Here is a 26080-nt window from a genome sequence, read left to right on the forward strand (position 1 = left end):
CCAGCATCTTGGACATCTTCTCCTCAGTGCTAGCTCTCACTTTGTCAGATAGCAGGTACATGTAATCTTTTACAGGCAGACTGTACTCAGTTTCTTTCAATATCATGTGTATACTGATGAGTGAGCCCAAGTGTCAGTGAGATCAAAGAGGCAAAAGTGGTGACAATCCATGCTGCAGTTCTAGGATCAAGGTAGGGAAGAGGCTGACAGATTCCACTAATCCATCCTGCTTCTTAGAGGTTAATAGGATAGGGAGAGGTTCACTCTTCTCCTCCACCCTATCATCTGTCACCAAGAGCATGGTGACTGCAGACCTCTCAGAGTCGGGCTTGAGGCAATTAACATGGTGTGCCCTTAAGGGGCTCCTGAGGGTCTTGAGGTCCACCAGGTAGGTGACCTCCCCTTTTCTCTTTTTCTCCTTATAAAGCCCAGACCAGCGGTCTGGTAGTGTTCTGGGTTCTACTGGCTCCATCACCCACATGTTTTGGCAAGGCTGAAACTCAACCAGCGTGGCCTTCTGGTTATCCCAGAGCTACAACACCTCCTGGTCAGCTTTCAGGTTCTCAGTGGCCTTCTTCCAGAAGCATGTCATCTGAGTCCTGAGAGCTGTCATGTAGTTGGCTGCATCCTGAGTGGAGCTTCTTGGAAGCTTGCTCCCACCACTCCATACAAGATGAGAGATTCCTCAACAGGGTGGCCATACAAGAGTTCAAAGGGATTGAACACAACTCCTTTCTGTGGCACCTCCCTGTAGACAAAACAAAGATATGGGGAAGAGAACATCCCACTTCTGCCTCAAGGGCTCTGAAAGGTCAATAATCATGCCTTTAAGGGTCTTGTTGAAGCTTTCAACAAGCCCATCAGTCTGAGGGTAATAGGGTGAAGAACTTTTACATTACTCCACACTCATCCCACAATGAATTAATGTATGCTGACATGAAATGTGTGCCCCTGTTAGACACTGTGTCTTTAGGGAACCCCACCCAGGTAAAAATCCTCATAAGGGACTTGGCCTCTGCAGGTGCAGCCACAGTACTCAGAGATTATCAAGTGGCATGGTCCACCAGAACCAGAAAGGACATATTACCTACAACTGTCCAGGGGTCCAGTGACCTAACAATGTGGATGCCCATCTTTTGAAAGGGTGTACCAATGACAGGTATGGTAATCAAAGGAGCCTTTAGCTTTATCCCTTACTTCCCACTGGCATGTTAGGTAGGACATGAAATTCAAAATTCACCTGAGGTCACTTTATTCAGGGACAATAGATGTGGATGACAAGCCTGATAAAGGTCTTCTCTTGGCCCAGATGTCTTGCTAGGTGTACAGCATGACAGACCCAGTAGGAAGGCCATGCAGTACTGGGGGAACATCAACACAATGGTTGCCTCAGGCTCAGGAATCTTAGGCTCACTATACAGGAGGCATTCTCCCAATATATCAGGTGATCTCCAGAGGTGTCACCAGATGCCTGGGCCTCAGCTTGCCACCTGAGACCCTTTATGGTAGGGGACTCATTATGAGCCTTGCAGAATTCCTGCATGGTGGGCCCTCCCTCAGCTTGCCAACCAGCCAGCTCAGATAAGTCCATGACTGTAGCAATGTCCTCCCCTGTGCCATGATGTTGCCCTCTGGCTCTGACTACTCCCGGACTGTGGGAGTTTCAAGGACAGGTTTACCACAACCCTTGCTCTTTCTTCTTTTGACAGCTAGCCGGGACATTTTGTTCACGCTCTCATGGACTTGTGGTCAAACACACTCATTTAGGCACCCACAACATCTCCCAGAGGGACCTGAGCTCTTCTTCCTTCCAGACAGTGTGTTTTAAGTCATTACAAAATAGACACTCCAGATTCATAGTAGGGCTCACAGCTTCTCTCAAGGAACATAAGACACCCCCACCCTACTCAAAATGAACAATTACCACTGGATAGTGACTCTCTAGGTTTTCAGCCACCACTACCTGGTTGAACACAGTAGGGATGACCTGCTCTAAGAACACTAGATGACACCGTATAGTAGTCATACTGACTCCTGTGTCCTCACAGCCTCCATTCACTGCCCACTAATGCTGATGCCCTGCCTATACTTTATAGTACTGGTAGGCATGTGGGATTTGGGCACCATCTCCTTGTCACCCAGGGACACTAAGGTAAACTCTGCACTAAGCCCATGTTATCTGAGACAACAAACTCTGGAAGCGCTACACTAGCCAATCCAGGTGTATGCCTACCAGTGGGAATTGCACCCACTTGATACATTTGGTATATCCCTTCATGTACCCATATCTATAGCACTCTTAACATTTGGAATTGAACTTCCATGATTACTTTTTGTCAGATTTTGGGATTGGTAACGTGTTCCATGAAAACTATTTTGGTGGCCTTGAGAGAAATACTTGCTTCTATTTTTGTAACCCCCCCCTCTTTCTTCTGCTGGGGACCATGTCCACCCCTTGCCTTTATCGGCCCCCGAAACCCTACCTCCAAAGACCTTCTTGCAGGCCCTGGTGCAGAGACACGTGTCTGCCTCCTTTGCAAGCTCCCTAGAGTCATTGAACTCACTATCCACTTGGTGTTGGCGCAGCTGCAGGCCCACAGTAGCATTTAATTTACAGGCCATGGGTACATGTAGTACCATATACTCAGCACTTATAGGTCGATTAAATATGCCAATCAGGTGTAAGTCAATTGCACCATGTTTTAGGGAAAGAGCACAAGATATTTAGCACTGGTTATCAATGGTAAAGTGCACATAGTCATAATGTCAACAAAAATGAAAGTCAGAAAACAGGAGAGGAGAAGGCAAAAATGCTTGGGAGATTTCACAAACGATGACAGGCCGACCAGCAATCATTAATTTTAAAAACGTTCTAATAAAAAATTGGATTGAATCAACCTGTCCTTAATAAACTGTATGTGCTTCAGCTAATGGACCGATATACATTGCAATTTTGTTGGCATATCGATAGCTTGATAGTCTTTTGGATGTCCAACCTTGTCATGTAGGTGGACCAGATATACTGAATTTCTCAGGTGGAATAAATTATAGATTACACATCACACTTTGAAGATGAATCTACCATGGGGGGGGGGATAATGCAGTGATTCCACTGTAAGGGAGATGCGCTTGAATTTTGTTAAACTGGTGTTTTGACGAGCTTGTGACATTGTTTGCATTAATATCAATGAGGACTCCAAAGCATTTGAAAATTCGAACGTGTATAAATGCTGTGTGCATATGTGCCTTTTTTGAAACAAAAATGATTTTACTTAAGTTTCTGGGTCCATGCGTAACCAATTGTATATTTTGTTTGTGTCTATACACAAAACCTGCCCTGAAGAGAGCGTAGTAGGTAAAAATGGAGTGGCTTTTCAAATGGCGACTCAATGTTTCTCTGCAAGAGACCACTAGCCCTTGGGGAGGCCCTTAAGTCAAGACTCTTCACCAATCCTCTCCCCCCATCTTAGAGGCCAATGCAAGGTAGGCCTTCAAAGAAACTCATGGTATGGTTCAGATCCCCTCTCATTGCCTTTGCAAGTGCGCCCTCAGTTTGCCTTGGATGTATGACGGTACGACGCGTACCGTCACAACGCATCCCTTTGCACCGCGTCCCTTACAACGCAAGTCGTTACCACGACTTGGGTTGGGGGCGCGGATTTCGAATAGTATAATTTACTATTCTAACACCAGTCCCTGTGGACACTAGGGAAGGTGTTGGGATAGTAAATTTACTAATTTTAATCCTTTAGCGCCCTCCAGCGCAAGTCGTAAGGGACGCGTTGTAAAGGCCACGCGGAGTAAAATCCGCGTGGTAAAGGATGTTTCCCGTTTGCCTTTGGTGATAAGCAAGGTATGATTTCCAGGAGCTTCCGTGCTGCTACCATGAAGCAGGATTGTGACATACTCAAAGTGCACTTCCTCTTAGATGTTGCCGTGAGCATGGCCCCCTTAGGAATGTTGATGATACTCCAACATTGTTAATATGGCTCAGGCACTTGGGAAAACGTTTTTCCTCAAGCATTTGGGAATAGGCTTTCCTTATTTGCATTGGGCCATGCCACCAAGTAACTGAAATAACATGTCCGTTGCATTGCACATGCACTAAATGTCCACACGTGCAGTGTGTTTTAGCTGAGGTCCTGAACAATCATTTGCAGCCCCTTTTGTAATAACAAAGGGAGGAGGGAGAGTGAAAAATGGCTGCAAACACCAACTGTGCTCACTGCTCATCGGACTTGTAAGTATTGAGGTGTTTAGTAGCCTCTGATTGTTACTCCTCTGTGCTGTCCAGTAATTTATCTCTGTCTGCTGCTATCATTTCCTGTATTAGCGATCATTTTCACTTCCTGAACTTCGTAGAATATTGACTTTTTGAATTGTGCTTTCACGTACCTGCATAACAACGAGAAGGATGTGTTTGTAGGGTCGGATGAATACCTTTAGCCCTAAGCACTTAAAAGATTTTGGTGCCCCCATACATATCTGATTCAAAATATAAAAAATAATACATCGTAAAATAAAATAGTATTTTTGAAACGAAACAAAACTTACAGTACGGTGGAAAATATTTTTTGGGGTGTACTTCCACTTTATTTATAATTGCAGCTGCACAATTTGCAGTTTTGCACTATATGGTCCACGATAAATCCGGCAATGGAAAAATTCTGTGGTACCTCCTCCCCCCATTTCCCTTGATACCCTAAGTAAATGCCTATTTAGCTTAATGGGTAATCCAGCCCCGAGGATGTGCCTAACAGCCAGATCTGTGGATTTTGGAACTGGGAAGCTAGGTAAATCACTTAATCTTCTCCGTGCCCAAAAATTCTAAAAAAGTTGAACTGAATCTGACCTTGTGCAATGTAATCAGGTGCTCATGTGCAGCGCTCCAATGCCCTTGGCAGAGTTCTTGCTTTATAATTCTGCACACAAAAATACGATGTTTGATGCTTCTAGAATTGCTTCCTTTATATGTGTCTGTACGATTTCACATCATTCAGACTCAATTTGCTTCTGTGTGCTGAACCTTTGATTTATCCCTACTTACAGGAACGCACCCTAGGATTTGAAATATTGTATGATGACCACGAGACTAGCAGTGTCACATTAGCACTAAGTCATTTACACTACTTAATGGTCTGACAAGAGAAACTCGGGTGGTCATAGTTTGCAAACTTTTCTCCCAATTCAACCTATTCCTTACATTTCTTTTTAAGGCATTTGTACAGCGCATGGCTGTCCAACAGGATTTCCACCGCTATATATCATGTTCTTCACAAGGTCAGTAGCATGGATATATTACTCAAAATGGAGGGTCTAGAGAAGTTTCATAAAGTTGGTTTCTAGTTTGGCCAGTCCTAATAATGATGGCAGGGAGTTCCAGATTTTAGATGCAAGGTAAGCAAAATAATGGCGCCCCTTTCTTGATTTCTTGATACCAGGCACTGAAAAAAGCCTCAGGTCTCCGGAGCGTAGTGATCTTTTGGGGCAGTAGGGAATTAGCAACCACTGAATTAGAGGTGACCCTTTGTTGTACATCATTCTATGGAACAGGCAGAGATATTTTAGTTTCATTCTTTTGCATACTGGCAACCATTGAAGAGTTGCAAGGGAGGAGGAGACCGAATGGTGCTTTAAGGTCTTTAACAGGAGCTGGCTGTAGCATTCTGGACTACCTGCAACTGTTTGACTAAATATTGGGGGTTTCCTAGGTAAACTTAGTTACCATAGAGAAGGTGCGATAGGATAAGACCTTGGATCATGATTCTTTGAGTGGCAAGGGGTAGCCAGCACAAAATCATTTTTGAGGGTTCGGCGTAGGCCAAAACAAGAGGTCGCAAGTTTTTTACTTGGACCTCCATGGTAAAATGGTTGCCAATCCAGAAGCCGCTTTTTATTTCCCTTTTTAGAAGGGATAGTTTGCCTAAGAATTCGGGCCAGTGTAGTTCCGTCCATATGTGGGGGTTATTGCCGACTACCAGGACCTCTGTCTTGTCTGTGTCGAATTTCATATTGCTGACAAACATGCAATCAGTGATATCTCTTAGACAAGCATTATGTTGGGTGGAAAATGCTCCTGTTTTCAGAGGATAAGGAGATGGTGATTTGAGTATCAGCACCACATGATACCGTTGAGAACCCGTGCACCATTATAATATCTGCCAAAGGCTGCACATATACATTAAACAGGGTGGGGCTTAATAAGGACATCTGAAGTACCCCATAGTCCAGGGATAGAGTGTCGGAGCAGAAAGATTCTTTACACACTTGGAAGCATCTGTTCCTTAGGAATTAAGCTAACCATTTGAGAGCAGTGCCCCTGATTCATGCGTTTTCCAATCTTTCAATGACAATAGGGAGAATACTGTGACAATAGGGAGAATACTGTGTCAAAGGTGGCACTTAGGTCTAAGAATAGGACCGCCGCTGTGCCATTTGAGGCTAGGATTCTTTTAAGCTCATTTTAAGCTCATCACGGATAGCAATGTTGTTTTCTAGCTGTTTATCCCCTTAAAACCCTGTTTGTGTTGGATGGAGAAATCCCTGCTTCTTTAGGATGTAGGATTTAGGATGTAGAAAGGTTTTTGTTCACAAATTTCTCTATGATTTTGCTGATGCATCGAAGATGGGAGGTGGGTCTATAGCTTTCCGCAAATGAAGGCTCCAAGGCCAGCTTTTTCAGGAATTGTTTTAGCACTGCATGTTTCCATGCTGAAGGGACCTCACCAGTTTCTAATAAGTGATGTAGTATATTGACAAGCGTGGGACAGATAGCATGTTCACCTTTGGGGAGGATGTTATTGTGATATCTTCTGTTTTAAATTTTCGTAAACTTTGAAAGATTCTTTTTCGGCTCTGCTTGACAGGCTGGGGCTGGTGGTAGGGGGTAACGCTCTGAACAAAGCAACAAAAACTGTAAAATTGTAAGCACTCAGTGCTGCTGAGATGTGTATGGGATTATAAGAATGTGTAGAGAGGTAGTTCAAAGGTGTTATTTCACTAATCATCAGCATTAAAAAACTGTATTCCAGGTGATTACTTCCATACTTGCATGTCCTTATCCAAAGCCATAAGGGTCTATTGCAAACCAACAACAACAAATTAATAAACCTGAGTACGAATACCAGTCTCATGTTAATACTCAAATAGAGAAAATACTGAAATCAAAATTGCAATCAAAGCACATTTGCCATGCTGAATACGGGGAAACTCTAATCATAGCATACATATCACCTCAGACACCGAGCAACTAGCACCCAGGTGAGATTAAATATAATGGGGTTTGATTCACCAAGAACTGTAATAAGCCTTCACCTCTAGTAGACATTTGGACAGGAGCAGATTTTCCACTTTGGTAAGTTTACAAACATTCCGAACAGCAAGCCTGGAAAGCTGTGCCAGACATAAGTGTCCAGGTGCAGTGCCAGGAATGTCATGTAACATATTTCCAACACTCCCCTTTTCCCAATGCATATTTGTTCATAGTGCAGAACTGTGCACTGGGGAAAGATAGCCATATGTGTAGATGCATACCTTTCCCTTTTGTACCTCATGGGAAAAACATTTACATTTAGGAGCTACCTCTGTTGTCCCCATTCCCTCCCCACTTGGAGGTGATCTGTACCTCTTCCCACCACGGAAGGGGAATTACTGCAGCTAACTGCAGGTGTAGTCATCTGACCATTTCCAAGGTAGGAAAGGGTGCGACAGGAGTTTGTGAATTCCAACAAACTCATGATTAAATGCTGTGTATCAGTTTGAGCAAACCTATGTATAGCACCAACCTGTTTCACATAGATTTTACTAAGCAATGTATATCTTTAAAGATTTGCTCCCGTTATTCAAATTCAGGTGGTTCTTAAGCTTTCCATTCATCGGCAGTCACAGATCTAGCAATTAATATTGGTTACAACCACTATTTGTGTGCCCACTTCAGTGAAATACCCAGATTCTAAGAAGTGGCTTACAAAACATAGATGGTAACTCTTGGCTAAGACAGATGGATGTTTTTGAATAAACTGACATTCTCCAATAATCCCATAGAGACAGGCAAGAAAAATTACCCTTTTTGCATGGTCACTGTTAGACGATTAGATGTTTGCCCTTTTCCCTCCATTTTTGCTGAAATTTGTTTTTGTTTGCCGTAGGACTTTGTGTACTTTACCATTGCTAACCAGTGCTAAAGTGCTTGTGCTCGCTCCCCTAAACATGGTAAAATTGACTCACACCTGTGTGACATATTTAATTTACTTATAAATGATATACAATCCTTGTAGGGTAGTATACCCTATTCATATTGCCTGTAAAATAAATGCTACCAGTGGGTCTGCAGCACCTATTTTGCCACCCACTTAGTTAGCCACATAACACATTTCCCAGCCCTGCCATTGTAACCTGAACGCAGTTTTAATCTGTCAGTTCAACATGGCAATATAACCCCCTTGCGAAGCCTTAAACACCCCTGATATTGCAAGCCACCCCTAAGGTAGGTCCTTGGTAACCAGTAAGGCAGGGTGCATTCTAATTAAGAGGTTGGACATGTACTCTTAAGTTTTACATGGCCTGATCCTCCTAAATTAGTTGTTCACTACTTTCACTACTGTTAGGCCTTCTTGTTTCATTGAATAACTATGGGTTACATTATACATTTAATAAGTGCTAACTTTTGACTGTGAACAGATAAGCCTTTCATGTTTGGTATCTGTGAAATTGCCATTAAAAACTCTCTTTACTGGTAAAGTCTGGTTTTAAGTAACAAGTTTGAAAATTCCACTTTTAGAAAGCTGCCATTTTCCTGCCCTAAATTATCTGGTGCTTGCAGCTAACCAAGGGCGGGGAGGTCTGCTCTGCCTGCAGAGTGTGCAGAGTTGTGCCTACTCCTCATTCCGTGGAGAACACAGAGTAGGTACAACTCGGCACACTCTGCGGCAGAGCTGCCCAGCCCCCGCCTCCACCCCTGTAGGAGAATTCCATTAAAATTGACATTAAAGGTTAAAAAAAAACACTTACCTTAACTGTGGTGTCCCCGGGCTGCCGTCCTCCTCTTCCTTGGTTTCACGATGATCTGCACGGGAGCTCGTGCATGCGCATTACTTGTGAGAAATGCGTGGGCGCATGCGTAGATCATCGTGAAACCGAGGAAGAGGAAGACCGCAGCCCGGGGACGCCGCAGTTAAGGTAAGTGTTTCTTTTTTTAACCTTTAAAGTATATTTTAACCACTTCAGCGCTAATGACAAGGGTAACTCGTCATGGACTTTCCATTGATTTCAATGGAAAGTCAATGGAACCCCTCGCACACCCTTAGCAGCCAAGTGGTTAATGTAATTCTCCTAGGGAAGGTGGAGGCGGGCGGCGGAGTTTCCACGGAGTTCGTTCCCAACTCCGTGGACCTCTGAGTAGTGCCGCTCCTCCAGCTCCGCCCAGGCTTACTTGCAGCCTGCTCTGGGTCATATGACTGAACAAAGTTGAAGTTGAACTTTGTTTATTCCTTCTAGACAGCCACACAATAGAGGGATTAGGTGGGCTTGAATGGGCCATTTGCTGGCGGTATGGGATGGTGCGGAGCTGGGCACATCCCCATTTGTAAATGAATAGGCTGTGCCCGGCAATCAGACAAAGGACTTGTCAGCACTGCATTTTCCCTGCAGCCAGCTTAGCGCCAGGGAAGGTGAGTTAGACAACTCCAAGCACTTCAAAGGAAATCTTCTAGAAACATCTACTACTTCAAAGAAGGCACCAGGTATAATAAAGGGACCCTCGGACCCACTCTTAATTTCACTTTCTGAACCTGTGGGGGGATTCTCAGAGGTATGCCTGCTGCTGTGGATTGCTATGTACTCCACAAGACTGCTTTGCTACATCTGGAGGGACTTATGTGCTGCCTGGAGCCTACCCTGAACTCTCAGAGACCTGCCCTCATGCATCACTTGAACCTAGGACTACCAGAATAACTCCAAGGGTTGGTTTGCTGGCCTCCATATCAGAGCCTCAGGAACATAAAAGTAACTGTAATGAACGCAGCTCTGCTAGTGGAGGTTGCGGAGATTTGTTAACTGCTCATTACATTGAAAACACGGAATTCATGCAGAAACTCAGACTCTGCCACGTAGCGGAGATAGCAACCGCATTCACAACCCTTTGATATAACAAGTTTACCTTTACATGCGAAAAAGCATATAACCAATTCACAAAAGTGAGCTTTGAAAAATATCAGGCAATGAGAGAGGTGATGATTTTGGGGTCCAGCGTAACCTAGGGGGAGGGCCAAGCAGATACCTTGAACAGAAAGAGCATATCATGCTGAACGATTCGGGGGTGGTCACATCGTTCTAGTACCACCCCAAGCAAAGTTATGGGCAAAGATACAGTACCAACTAAAGGCCCAGAAAGGCATTATAGAGTAAGATTCTAGAGTGCAGTGAATTTTATAGTATTAGTTCTCAGCTGAGCTGGAAGAGCCGCTGCTGCTTGAGAAATATTTTGATATTGGATACTATAATATTCACTGCACTCTAGAATCTCGTCCCATAATGCTTTGCAAGGCCTTTGTTTGGGATTGTATTTTTGCCCCAAGATGCTCTTCTCCCAAACCCTTTGCCTTTTCCCTTCATTTTTGTTGGCTTTAGGACTCTGTGCACTTTGCCACTGCTAGCCAGTGCTAATGTGCTTATGCTTATTCACCTAAACATGGTAAAGTTGCCTTACACATGATTGCCTTCTTAAGCAGCAACCACAATTCTTCTCAGGGTGAAGTCTCTAGCAGGTCTAAATTAAAATGTGCTCAACCCTCGGGTAGCTTACCACAGAGCAGTTAAGCTTAACTCAGAGGCAATGTGTAAGGTAATTATGCAAAACATGAAACAGTAACACAGTGATAAGACACCACAAAACAAACCCACAAGGGAGTTCAAAAAATAGAGTAGCTTACAATAAATGAAACAAGACTGAAAGGACAAAAATCAAATTAGTAGTACCAGAGATTTTCAATTTTAAAGATGTTAATAAAAATAGTGGCAAAAGGCATAATGCGCCAACAGTGGACATCTAGTTGCACCAGACGGGGGCAAAGTCACACGTTTGGTTCAACCCAATGGAGCTTGAGCCGGCTACATGGACCTAGTTAGGCCTTCTGAACAAAATGTCTTCAATTTTGGTTTGTGGTGCTTTGCGAAGATGCGCTTGAAGATGTGATTTACAGGCCTTGGGCATATGTAGTACCACATTATTATATGTAGAATAAATATGTCAAATGGGTATAAGCCTATATTACCATATTTAGAGGAGAGGACACAAGCACTTTATCCTGGTAGTAGTGGTAAAGTGTGCAGAGTCCCAAAGCCAGCACAAAAGAGATCAGACACAATTGAGGGGGGAGCCAAAAAGTTGGGGGAAAGACCAACCTAAGGCTGCCAGGTCTAACACTGCCAATTCAACTTAGCACTATAACCTCCTTGCCAAGCCTGAATCCCCCTTTAACTTGCTTCTAAGTAGGCCAGAGGTTGTCCATATGACAGGATGCATTGTAATTAAAAGGTTATACATGTACCTTTACTTTTTAAATGTCCTATTATTTAAAAACTCAGAAATTAGTTTTTCACTAATGTGAGACCTACTTGTCCCATAGGATAACATTTGGGTTGCTGTTTTACATTTAAGAAGTGCTAACTTTGATTGGGAACAGATGAGCATTTCATATTTGGTATTTATTAAATTATAATTATAAATCATCTTTTAATGGTGAAGTCGGTTTTTAAGTTAAAATTTTTAAAATGCCGCTTTCCGAAAGTTGGCATTTTTCTACCCTAAACTATCTGATGCCTGCTGCCTCCCCATGGGTCACATGACTGGGTATAGATGGCAGTTGGACTTTGCTTATTCATACCAGACAGCCAAACAATAAAGGGATTAGGTCTGCCTGAATGGGTCACCTGCTGGCAGGATGAGGGTTACAGTAGTTCTCCCGGGATTTTGTCTTGGTCAGGTGCCTTGCCGAATCTGATCACGGCAATTACTGCATCAGTTTCCTCAAGTGTAAAATGTAGGTCTAAAGGAGAAGATCTGTGACAGGATTAGTGAATGCTTTGTGCTTTGATTTTCAACTTCCAAAAAAATGTCTAAGTCTGAACGTAGAAATGTTTGCTGCAACTTTATCCAGCGGCTCCCCGACAGAGATGTATCCTCCTTGAACACCGCCTGCTGCCTTGCCTCACTGAAATTTGCTTTGCCTTAACTTTTTCTTTTAAATTTCTTCTAAGTCCTAGGATAAGTGCTGACCGGGCCCTGTCCACTTCTTGTTATCAGATCTGTCCTTCATCGCGGTAAGCCATATTTTGACCCGTTCTTGCCCAATTAGTTGTCTTTAATTGGCCCTTTGATTTATTTAGGCACTATATTTTACTTTAAAACTTTAGAAATCCATAGCTCCAGCTCTACTTATTGGATTTTTCTGTTTTTTGTGTCAAATAATACATTTTAATTAATTTTTCTAAATTGGTGTGGAATTTTACGTGTGTTGTGTTTTCACTTTATTACAGTTTGTGTTCTAGATACATACTTTACAGGTTGCCTGACAGCTTTTTGTGGCAAGCTATTAAAGGTTAAGCGCAGGCTTATGTTGTGACATTCGTGGTTCACCCTGACAGGGAGTGTGGCTGTTGCTTGAACACGGGTCACCCAACCAACAACCCACTTTCTCACAGTCACCCCCATTTCTTGCTAGGTTTTGTTGCTTTTTTTACTATATACACTGGGACACTACTCTCTACTGCCCAGTGTATGTGCTTGGACCCCTAAAACATTCACACTTTCTATGTTCCTAATTGGTTTACTAAACTTAACTGTTTGTCCCTAGAATATGGGTCAAAATGTACCTGGGCCTGTAAGTTAAATGTCACTGATAGACTGCAAAACATATTGTACCAACACTAAAGTGACAAATTAACATTTGCCAGCCTTAAACCTTCCTTTTTAAAACTTTTAAGTCACCACAGATAGGCCGTAAATGCCCATAGTTCACAGTGTATAGTATATAATGGCATGTGTATTTTATGCTTTGCATGTGCTGGCAGTGAAAATCCTCAAAATATGTTTGTACTATGGCAAAGCTGGTTATCTCATAAGGAAAGCACTGGGTTACATTTTAGCACCTTATAATGCCGAACTTCAGTTTTGGAGAAGCTAGAATATGTATTTAAATGCTCATTTTAAAACGTAATTTAAAATACAACTTTATGATCAAGTACGATTTTAATTTAATATTTTGAAAATGACACCTTCAGAAAAATGTCATTTTCCTGCTCAAGACACATGTGCCTTTCTGCCAGTGTTCACTGTTGCCTAGAAGCTAAATGACTGAGACAAAGAGGCCTTTACCTTTTCCTGACAGGATGGCTGTCTGTGCCCAGGAACTTAATTAACTTAAAATAATAACTGCCTTGTCACAGGAAAATTTACTTCACACCTGGGCCTGCCAGTTTATTCTGCTGCAAGTCAGCCAGGCAACAATCTCAGTGGGAGAGAAGGTGCACCCAGGACCAGTTTTGAGTGACCATAAGGGAGGGTTTTCCCATCATCACAACCTCTCCTCTGGGATTGACACTGGGAGCTATGCACAGTGAAAGAGAGGTTCTGCCATCTTGGCTTTAGGCAGAAAATGTCCATGTTGGATAGTTTACAGTAAAACACACAAGACAGTGCAGCAGAATCATCGGATAGGATCATACCTGGTAACATTTACCCCATTGGTTAGGGCGTGGCCAGGAGTTTCAAAACATACAGGCTGGCATTGTACATAAAGGTGGCACAAGACAGAAGAAGGACTGCATCTGCTTTCACTTGTACCCAGTACTGAGAAGTGGACTCCGGGGGTAAGGTGGCAGACCTCCTGTTTAAGTACAGGGACAAAAAAGTTGCAAGAAGACCACTTTCCTGTGAGAGTCCATATGCCTTATTACAACTGGACCTGCCCTGGACTCTTTTTCGGAATGGATATACAATTAGTCACCAACTATTTTAAGACAAAAAAAAAAGACCAACATTTGTAAAGCGTGATTCTTAGAAAGAAAGTCTACAATAATAGATCGTTAGCTCTATAATGAACACTAAAATCTGGTAGACCTAGCCTTCGTCAGCTTACTTTTTGAAACTAATTTCTAGTTGGTGTCCGATTGATATAAAACTACTAAATGAAACCTCAATTTTTGAGAGAATTTCTAATAAGATGCACTGGAGTGTTGTGAAAAAAATATAATAAAGGAAGAATATTAGTTTTTTCTAGTGTTTCTGTGCTAATAATTGCATGTGGAACTGAATTCCATTTGCAAAGTAGTAGCCTTAATTTTCTGATCAGTGAAACATAGTTTAAGACCTAAAAATCATTGCAATTTTCATAGACCTAGATGCTTGAATATTTTTGGGAATTTAATATGTTTGTAAAAAACTTGAGAACTACCTTTGGCTGCTATTGAAGATTAAAACTTCTGTTTCTGCAGTATTCACTTTGCATCCCCCCCACCTATGTCATTCACAAGGCAATCACCTAAAATAGGTTATCTATATTTTGTACAGTGCTGTTCTATAAATAGCTCTAATTCGCCTGCACATAGTTTAAGCTTCTGAAGCTCAGACAGGGATTATTTAATAGAATCATTTGTTTATAATGCAATTGCTACATTGTTAATATTGCGTAGAGATGAATTAATCAAAGCCGGAGTAATGTTACTCCCTAACATCCTACTCCACTTCTCTGCAAGAGTACTGCAATCTGTATTCTTGTAAGTATTGAAACATTTATAGCAGGCACTGATTAATGACTTGTGTTTCTGCGAGTAAAAGCAATCCCATATATTAGAATCAGTAATATTCTTTAATTTCATCTTGCAAATAAAGAAGTCATATATCTGCAATACTTAAACCTCGTAGAGTCAGGGATGTTATAGAGTGTCCTAAGTGTTTCAAAGCTCATGAAACCTTGTGAGCCATACAGATCCCCAAGACTTTTTATTCCATGCGTCAACCATATATTAATTAATCCATCATTAAATATACCCGGTAGACCAGGATTTCCCCATAGAATCAGTTTAGGATGGAAAAAGGTCACCTTACAAAAGGCCTGAATATTACGCCAGATTTTAACTAGGTCTCTAGCTATCTTAAAACGCACCCTTTTGTAGTAATTGGGATCATTAATCCTCCACAAAAACATATTCACATCAGACTTAAACATACAAGTGAGATAATAAGGTCGATTATCTACATCCTCAGAATTGATTAAATGTCGTAAACGCCCCACAAATGTTGCCCAAAAATATAACTTAAAATCCGGGAAGTTCAGCCTTCCCGAGTCAGAGGCCCCTTTTAAAAGAGTGATAGATCTACGGACTTTACGATACCCCCAAATAAAACTACTGAAGACCCCATCCAATTTTTTAAAGAAAGAATTACATAATGCCAAGGGGATAGAACGGAAAAGATAAAGAAATTTAGGTAAAATTATCATACGAATCAAATTAATTCTACCAATGATATTTAAAGGGAGTTTATGCCACTTTTTTAACAAAGTTATAGTGTTTTTGACTAATTCATCATAATTTATTTTAATTAAGTCCTTAATATTTGCAGATAGCTTTACCCCTAGATATGTTGCTGATTGACAGAATCCGACGAGGCCCCTTGGTTTATAATTCGCAATTATTTGTGTTTTATTTAGATTTAATTTGTAGCCAGAGACGTCCCTGAATCTGCTAGCTTCTGCTGTAATGCCCTGCATCGCATTAACAATATCAGTTGAGAAAATGGCGATATCGTCAGCATATGCTCTAAACTTCAGTAAATGAGGAATAGATATAAAAGGAGCAATGGCAGGTTGTAATTGTAGTGCATGCAGAAATGGTTCTATTGATAATGCAAATAAAAGAGGTGAGAGAGGGCACCCCTGGTGAGTTCTTCGGGCTATGGTAAAAGAGGTGGAAAGTAGACCAGCATAGCTGATATTGGCCTCAGGGTTGTCATATAATGACTGTATCCAATTCAGAAAGTTTTCCTTAAAACCCAGGCCAATCATAACTCACCACAAGAAATCCCACCCCACTCGGTCAAAAGCTTTTTCTGCATCAAGCATGATCATACCGAGTGGGGTGGATTCCTTTTCTGCAATGTCAAAGGCTGTCACAGCCATATTAATATGTGCTGTGGTATCCCTACCTATGACGAACCCATGTTGATTTGGGCTAACTATTTTCGGTATAATAGGTGCTAAGCGGTTAGCTATCACTTTTGCGAATATTTTAGCATCCGCATTAATTAACGAGATGGGGCGGTAAGAACCGCACTCATCAGGTGGTTTCCCCTTCTTAAAAAAAACAATTTAACCTTGTTCCAAGACCTCGGGGCTTCCTTGCTTTCTCCAACGAATTTAATGATCTGATAAAGAAAAGGTGTAAGCTCATCAACACATAACTTATATATTTCTATCGGAATCGCATCTTCTCCCGATGCTTTCCCAGATGGCAAGAGTGAGATTGCCTCCTTGATTTCAGATATAGTAATAGAATCAGATAGTTGTTCCATCTCTGGGAGGTCAGGCTTTTCTAGCAAATTGTCTAGATAGTTCTGAATAGTCGCTACTGTAGGATAGTTTTCTGGGGTATATAATTTATTATAAAATGTAACAAAGTGTTCTTAAATTTGAGTTGGTTGGTCAATTATAGTATTATTAGGGCCCCTTAAGTTTTTAATCAAAGTATTAGCTCGATCATCAGCTATTTTATAAGCTAATAGTTTTCCAACTTTATCTCCACTCTAATACTGTGTCACTTGGAATTTATGTAATTTTATACTACTCTTATCCCAGAAAGTAGTTTTTAAGGCAGACTTCAGCCGTCCTAATTGTAATTCCAATTCTGTTGTATTCGTGGCCTGTCGACCCAGAGCCTCTGCCAGTAGTAATTCTGCCGAAAGTATATTATTAACCAAAGCTTTGTTTTTTTACGGAGTTCAGAGTTTTGGTGATACAGAAATTGTTGGGTAAAGCCCCGAATACTAGTTTTACAAGAGTCCCATACCATAAGGCATGTCGTAGAATTAAGGTTAAGCTTGATGAAGTCTATAATGTGTAACTTAAGTTGTGAGATAAATAATGTGTTGGTAAATAAATGTCTGGGGAAAGAGAAAATACGGGGAGTTATATAGTTCTTTTCGGTGTTAAAAGTTAATAATATGGGATTGTGATCAGAGTTGATTCTAGGGCAGAGTTCGATAGTACTAGTGCTCATTACCCTGTCAGATGCCCAAACCATATCGATACGTGAACAAAGCCTATGAGGGGCAGAGTAATATGTGTAGCCAGGCGTAATGGGAAAAATGGATCGCCAAACATCTTTAATATTGTGAATACGTCCTAACTCAAGAATGGCTGCCCTGGTTCTCCTCATTCGATAAAGGGCGTTTCTCCTCGTTGTGTCAATTTTATAGTCCATTATGCAATTGAAATCACCCATTATAACTAATTTGCCTACCCATTGCAAAAGTTCTACATTCAACTCATCAAAAATATAGGCATCAGCAAAATTATATCCATAAATTACACAAAAAACATATTTACTTTTTTCAATCAATAATTGAACGGTGGCCCACCTCCCTTTCTTATCACATTTGCTCTTTCCAACTTCAACTTTAAAACGTTTATCTTTCAGAATGGCAACCCCCCTAATTGATGCATTAAATGTCGAACAAATTATTACCTCATACCCCAAGTGAGCCAAAATTTTCCTATCTGTATAGGCAACATGTGTCTTGGATAAAAAAACAAAATTGGGCATATACAAAGCTATTTCTTCCCGAACCAATTGTCTTTTCTTCTTACTATTCAAACCAGCAACGTTCCATGCTAGACATTTTATTCGAGGCATTTGAGATAGAAAAAAAATGCATTTGTCCTGTCAATCCTATCAATCTGTAATATGATAATACCTAATGATTTTCTCTCCAGCTGCTCTAGTTTTTCATTTTCCTGTGAAGCTTTTTTCAGACAAACCCCCCTCCACCTACCTTCCCCACCCTTCATCCCCAGCCCTCCTGCCCCCTCCCTCCTCCGACGAGAGGGCACCCCCCCAAAAAACGTCTTTCTGCCGCTGTAGTGGCAGCTACCCCAAGAAGCAGCCTGTGGCTTCACACACTCCTTGCCAAACCAGAATAAAGAAGCAAAGTTTTACTTCAAATAGTGTCTCTCTCAGTTACGAGAATGAGGCTAAAAAATCCTCAGCTTCCCTTACATCTGTAAAAAACTTAGTGTGGTCTCCCTTAATAACTTTTAGCCTAGCCGGTTCCTGCAGATATGCTTGTCCTCCTAGGGCTTTAAATGGATCAATTAACTTGCGTAATTGCCATCTTCTGTCCATTGTGGCCTTACAAAGGTCCGACTTGACGAAAAAGGAAAGTTCTCCTACCGTGACTGGTAGATTAGGCCTTGCTTTTAAAGAAACGGCCTGCCTTAACAGATGATTCCCGAAGTGGATTAGGAATGTGCGAGGGAGTTTATTTTGTTTATTTCTCTGGGTTATTGGTAACCTATGGACTCTCTGCAGCTGAGAGTCCCAATCCCAATCTGAAAGGTCCGTAAAGGCTTTCTGCAATAACCCTACCATAAATGCCCTTGTGACCCCACCCTCAACCCCTTCGGGAATACCAAAAACCCTAAGGTTGGAACGTCTTTGGCGGTTTTCAAGATCCTCAACTTTTAACTGCAGTGCTAAAAGCTTGTCATCATGTTGGCTAACCACAGTGCTCATTCCTGCCGCTCCTTCCTCTATCCTAACCACACGCTGTTGTAAATCCCCAATTTCCTGCTTCATCCCGCCCATCTTTATATCAATATCCTGTAGGGAGTTCTGCAATTTGGTATTATCCTCCCTTAATTTTAAGAAATGTTCCTGCGCCTCCTTCCGATTACTAGCCAAAATCTGTAAAATAGTATCAAATGGCGAGTTCGTGTTTCTCATCTCTTCCTCCAAAGTTCCACTGATGCTAATGTTGCTAGTATTGCTAGTATTGTCCGCTCCTTCTAATAGGGTTACTGGGCTAGTACCAGCAGAAGAGGTGATGTCTTCTACGTCCTCCAACACCGTTGGGCTATTAGGGAGAGACTTCTTAGTAGTTAGTTCCAACAGGTTGACTGCATTTTCTGGGGCATCTGAAGCTCTCGAAATGTTAGCCGAATGGTTAGATATTGCAGTCTTTTGTAACGCTGTGGTAATCAAATCCGATACGGCTGCTTAGAAGTATCCTTTACTACAGAGAGATCTTCAATAGGTGTTGCAGAGAATGGAGTAATCTCTTGTTCTGGTGAGCTTACCCCAGAGAGCCGAAGTGTCATGCTCTTTACCAACCCTTTGGCTTGGATCCATTTCCTAAGGGGGCTTTTTTCATGAAGAAGCGACTTCTTGACTGCCGGCAATAGGATCGGTACTGATGAATTCTGTAGACCCAGTACTTTCCCTTTTTTTTTGGTCTTCGTTTTATTCTTTGATTTAGGTTTAGGTTTAGGTTTAACCTTGCCGGCAAAATGATCAGTATTGCCTGATATAGGGGCAGTTTCACTCAGCTCCTCGTATTCCTCGTTCGACGCTTCGTCCTCTATATCTCCATTCTCATCAACGTACGAGTTTTCCTTGAGGGGGTTGGTTTCAGATAGATCTGGGGGGTTTACAATAATCTCTGCGGCAGGAGAAAGAACTTCCGTTAGGTAAGTAGAAGGAGCCTTCCCCAGATCATCAACCTCTTCTACGGATACTCCTTCGTCTACAATTTCTAATGGGGGTGCCCCCCCTGAACAGACGGAGACACGAGTATGACCCCATCACCCTTGTTAGCGCCATTCGCAGGACCCAAGTTAACCAGGTTCTTGGTTACTTCTTCAGAGAAAATGTTAGCAGACCCAAGCGCTGGTAGAACCGCTGGTATAACCAGGACGGGGGGGTCAAAGCACTTGTTTACCCAGAACCAGTGGAGTTGCAGTGGTATTAAGTATTTCTTTAGTTGTGGTGGAGGCGACAGTAGAGGTAGAGGTGGAAGCAGTAGTTGTTTTAGCAGCTTTAGGCATTGGAGTCACAGCATTTGATTTAAAAGTACTATACTTCGGAGCCATGTCTGTAACCACTGTCGCCTCACCTTCCTCTAAGGCATTATCCTTATTAGTTTTTTGAGATATAGAGATGCACTCCCTTCTAAATGCCTGTACACTTTTGACTGTATTTACACTCTGTTAATGCTCTTTATCTAGCGTGCTGCAGGAGTGACACGTTTGTCCTTTCCGTGTCGAAAACTGAACCTCCCTACCTCGAGACCTTAGGTCCCGACCCCTACGCACAATCTCAACAAGGGTTTATCAACAATTTACATTCAGCTTTATATACATTGAAAAACAATAATTAAATTAGGTTTGAACATTTATTTCCGACACCATAAATATCCATTCATTTGAATTCTTATATTAAATCACAAAACATGATTTTAGTCATATGCGATCCAAAATTTCATTTATACATGCAAGAATTTCAAATCAACAAATTCATCCGTGATTTCTTGAAGATGCTCTATGCATTTCGGGTCACACCGGACCCTTCATCAGGAGCAAGTGCCATCTAAAAAACAATGTTACACAGCAATAAGCACTATGTACCAACTGGAGTTTGCAATGTGTCAAAATTGTTCAAGAGCAAAACAAGTTGCAGTGCAATGAAAATAACCATGTGTTTATGTTTAGTGCCCGTCACCTCTGTGCTCGAAAAAAACACAATTTATATAAGCTTACTTGGTCCATCCTACTTAATGCACGTGGATCTGAAAAAAAGAGAACCAAACAATGGAACTAACCTACTACTTAAATGTACAACTTTGTACAACAATGGCGTTCTTACGTCAAAGACACTACCGATTTCTTAAACAAAATTGAAGAAGTATCTTGCACAGAAAACATGTTGCTATGTACTGTGGACGTTAAGTCACTTTACACCTCAATTCCCCATTTGAAAGGAATTGAGGCGGTTGAGTGGGCATTACTTCAACAAACAGACATTAAGGCAGATAAAATCTTCATTTTGGAAATACTGCACTTTTGTTTGTTCCACAGTTATTTTTCCTGGAACAATCAATTTTTCCTTCAGCAGAAATGTACATTAATGGGCTTTGCCGGGGCTCCGGCGTATGCTAATACCTACATGGCTAAATTTGAGTCAGACAACATCTTTAATGATCAGGAATGGAGCACCTGCACCAGACTGTTTTGCAGGTTCATAGATGACATATTCATCATCTGGACAGGCGAAAGGCAAAATCTAGAGAGAAAACTCTTACAGTTGAACACATACGATGACAATATTCAATAAACTCATGACATCAGTGACTCTCAAATATCATTTTTGGATGTTTCAGTAAAAATCGAAAATCAACAAATCAGTACATCCCTTTATAGAAAAGATACTGATGTGAACAATGCGCTTAAATATCAAAGTTTTCATCCACCTAGCTTGAAGAAAAACCTTCCGTTCTCTCAATTTATGAGATTAAAACGCATATGTTCTAAGCATGAGCGCAAAATCCGCTCCAATCGCGGATTTTGCGGATTTTCGGTAAATTCGCGGTCCGCGAACTCTCGCGAATTTGCCGAAAATCCGCAATCCGCGATCGGAGCGGATCTTGCGGTCAAAAGTTCAAGCCAGCCTAATTTACGATGGCGCCGGCAAGCTGCCAGCGCCATCCTCAAATAGTTACTTAATTAGCTTCAACAGGAAGCTCTAATAGATAAGATAAAGCAGGGGCTCGAGCGCCTGCTTTATTTTATCAGATGGAGCTTCCTGTTGAAGCTAATTAAGTAACTTTTGCAGGATGGCGCCGGCAGCTTGCCGGTGCCATCGTAAATTGTTTACAATGGTGAAAAACGGAGGTGTCTTCTCGAATAAATATGAGGGGCAGAGTTCATTCTGGCACGACGGTCCTGGCACAAAAAATATACCTCAACAGGAAACACTTGCGGATATCAATAAAGCATGTGCCCTAGTTGAAGCTTAAATTCAGTGACTCATTCGTCAGCCCAAAAACAATCGTGAGCGTTGTGGGGGCTGGGCAGGTGTGCCTTCTTCCCAAATATACCATCGAAAATCCGCTGTGATGCTGGCCAGAGGCATTTGCATCTTTGACTTTCACGAGCGCAATCCCCGTGCTGTTCCTGTGACCAGGAGCTTCTGTCTCTTAATCTGCTGCTCTAATCGGTCTCTGACCTTTTATACACACAAGAGGCATGTGCGCTCGCATGGAAGCCCCGTCCGTTTGGCCCCGCCCACACACTCGAGGAAGCCCCGCCCCCAAATCCGCCGATCCGTGAATCCGCAAATTCGTGAATCGTGGATCCGCAAAATCCGCCCATGCTTAATATGTTCTGACAAAACAGATTTGGAAGCTCAATTAAAAATTCAAGCGCAAAAGTACGAGGAAAGGGGATATCCCACCAATATTATTGAGCAGGCAAACAAAAGAATTCAAGCCATGGAACGGAAAAATGTGTTGATTCAGAAACCTAAGGTCAAACAAGAAAGGCATGTATTTGTATCCAAATTCAACCCTAGCACCCAAAAAATTAAGAACATAATTAATCGCCATTGGGTTCTTTTGGAAAATGAATTGGATTTTCAAGGTTTATTTTGTTTTAAATCTTTGTTTGCTTATACTAGATCTAAAAATATCAAAGAAATTCTGAAATTTCCAACGTACAAAAAAGAAACTACAGTAACCAGAGGAATGAAAAAATGCGCTGATTGCGTCCATTGTAATAATGTGATCACTGGAAACAAAATGTATCATCCCCAGACAGGCAAAGAAATCGCACTACATCACAACTCAGATTGCAACTCCATGAACCTGATTTATTACATAAAATGTCCCTGTGGGAAAATTTATGTAGGCAAGACAGAAAGGAAATTAAAAGTGCGCATTTCAGAACACAAGAGTACCATAAGAAACAAAAATTTGAAAAGTAATTTGGCGTCCCACTGGATAAAAGAAAGGCATAGCATTTCTCAATTGCAGTTTTCAGTGTTAGAACAGGTAGTTCTCCCTGAAGGTGCGGATCGCACGAGATCCCTCCTCCAGGGAGAAGCATTCTGGATAAAAAATTTGGGTACCCAAGAACCAAAAGGATTAAATGACAAGTTTGATCTATCTTGTTTTTTGTAAATTTGCTCACTGTTTTTGGATACTGTTGACTAAGTACTCATGTATATATTGTAAATATTGTGCAATGTGTTATAGAGATTGTCAAATGACCACGCAATCACTCGTTTATTTTTATTTTCACACACTCTCACCTTTTGTTTTGGTGCAAGTGTAGTGGTTCTAGGGATGGATAGGGTAGTGTTCACTTCGGTGAACAATAAAGTTTGTGCATTGTATAGGTCTTTCACCATTGTTTTTTGATTTAGGGGCGAGTTAAGTTTTTACAGGTATGTTACTCGTTCTGATCCCCACTGTGGTTTGAGATTCCTGATAGGATTAAGTTATATGCAAGCATTTATAATTGTTTTGAGTGAATTGTAGTTCGCACGCAGTATTTTCATTCCACATTCCACCATTTACAAATGGCGGAGAGAGAAAGGAACCGGAATAGTAGTCCGTCTTCTGTGTTCAATGATCGTGACCGGGTATTAGCTCCGATCCGCAGTCAGAGGCCATAGAGTCGTATCCCACGGAGGTTTGACGAAGCGGAGTTTTGTGGTCAGCACAAGGAAGTTCCGGTAAGATTCACACAGAGCAGATATTATGGACGTGTGTAAGATCTTTTCTCAGAGTGGAGGTTTGATGAGCGTTTGTTTGGCATTGATGTTTACAGGGTTCACCGACGTAGTCTCCTTTCTGGGAGTAGAAAACACGAAAGTTTCCTTAAGATGTTCTGCGGCAGGCAGTAGATTTTTTGAAGTCGTTCGGTAAGTCCAGAAGGCCATAGTTTCTAATCATCAACCAATCTTGTGTGCATTTAAGTAGTAGGTTAGTTCCATTGTTTGGTTCTCTTTTTTTCAGATCCACGTGCATTAAGTAGGATGGACCAAGTAAGCTTATATAAATTGTGGTTTTTTCGAGCACAGAGGTGACGGGCACTAAACATAAACACATGGTTATTTTCATTGCACTGCAACTTGTTTTGCTCTTGAACAATTTTGACACATTGCAAACTCCAGTTGGTACATAGTGCTTATTGCTGTGTAACATTGTTTTTTAGATGGCACTTGCTCCTGATGAAGGGTCCGGTGTGACCCGAAATGCATAGAGCATCTTCAAGAAATCACGGATGAATTTGTTGATTTGAAATTCTTGCATGTATAAATGAAATTTTGGATCGCATATGACTAAAATCATGTTTTATGATTTACTATAAGAATTCAAATGAATGGATATTTATGGTGTCGGAAATAAATGTTCAAACCTAATTTAATTATTGTTTTTCAATGTATATAAAGCTGAATGTAAATTGTTGGTAAACCCTTGTTGAGATTGTGCGTAGGGGTCGGGACCTAATGTCTCGAGGTAGGGATTATTCTTATTAGCCCTAGTGTCCCTCCGATAAATTTTAGGGGCCATTTATGAACACCTATTCGACGGTGGGTCCACGCTCACCTGAACTCCGTTAGACGGTGTCTCCAACCAACGTCTCGGGTCTAGACCGGACCAGCTGCGTGTAGAGACAGCGCGTGCAAGCCTCATTGCGCTCTGTGATGATCCCGCCACCTGTAGTCTGCTCGGCAGAGCTCCTCTAGCTGAGACGCTTCTACCGCCACCTAGCAACGGAGTGCTGGACTCGCCCCTCCCTCCCGCCTCGTTCTGACGCCGGTGACTAGCACCGTTCGAGCAGAGGGCGTGGAGGGTCCGAGCCAGACACTTCTGGAAGCTACCTGCAGCGCTCTAGCTGTTGGGACGCTGGGGGGGATATAAGGCGGATGTGTTGCAGGCAGCGCAGCGGACGAGCGCAGCGGGCGCGACGAAGGCGCGCCGGAGTTGCGCCTGAGTTAAGCCCGTCTGCGCCCGTCCGCGGCCGATTGCGGCCCAGGGCCAGAACCCCTGGCCCTCCTGCAGCACATATTCGCTGGAGTCGAGATGATCTTCTTCTCCTCCGCCGTGACCAGCTGGGACCATGCTCACAAAGCATGGAGGCAGGTAACAGCGCGGGCTGCAACTATTGCAGTTTCACCTTCTGCTCAGGGGAAACTAAAATCAGTGCTCGACACCCCCTGATGTGCGGCCTGCTGAACATTCGCTCTTTACGAAAGCACTGCCTCGATATCCATGACCTCCTTGCCGGGAAGCAATGGGATCTACTCTTCCTTACGGAGACATGGTTGGATTCGGATTCCATGCCGGAAATCATCGAAGCCATCCCAGAGGGTTATTGTCTACAAAGACTAGATAGAATAAGAGGGAGAGGTGGGGGCATAGCCATAGTGGCAAAACAGGAATACCAATGTCAGCTGGAACGTACGAACATTGAGGGTAGTGAAGCAGGTGCCTTCTCTATCACGATAAATGGTTAGTCCACCTTAAAAGGCCTTTTGATCTATCGCCCGCCTGGCACTCCCACAGCTTTCATTGAGAAATTAGTGGAGGATGTCACTGAAGCTGCTTTGAGTACAGATAAATATCTAGTCCTGGGTGATCTAAACTTACACCTAGACACCCCAACGGACAAGGCAGCCAATGATCTTTGTCTTACTATGGCAAACTTGCAGTTTGAACAGAAGGTACAACACCCCACCCATAACCTGGGCCACCTTCTTGATCCAGTTTTCGCTAACTGGAATCGAGTGGAAGCCTACACCCCGGTCCCCATCCCATGGTCAGATCATCATCTTGTCCCATTCACTATTGGGAGTCAGGAACCTGCTCCGATTGACCCTCCTGCCGACAAACACCCTAGGCGGAGATGGGCAGCATTCTCCCAAACCCTATTCAATCAGGCATTAATTGCTAAAGGTCATCCGGGTGGTGTAGGTGTGGAAGATATTAATTCCAACCTAGACCGACGTATTACGGAGGCCCTGGATT

The sequence above is a fragment of the Lissotriton helveticus genome, chromosome 5_1 (genome assembly GCF_964261635.1).
Source record: "Lissotriton helveticus chromosome 5_1, aLisHel1.1, whole genome shotgun sequence".
NCBI lineage: Eukaryota > Metazoa > Chordata > Amphibia > Caudata > Salamandridae > Lissotriton > Lissotriton helveticus.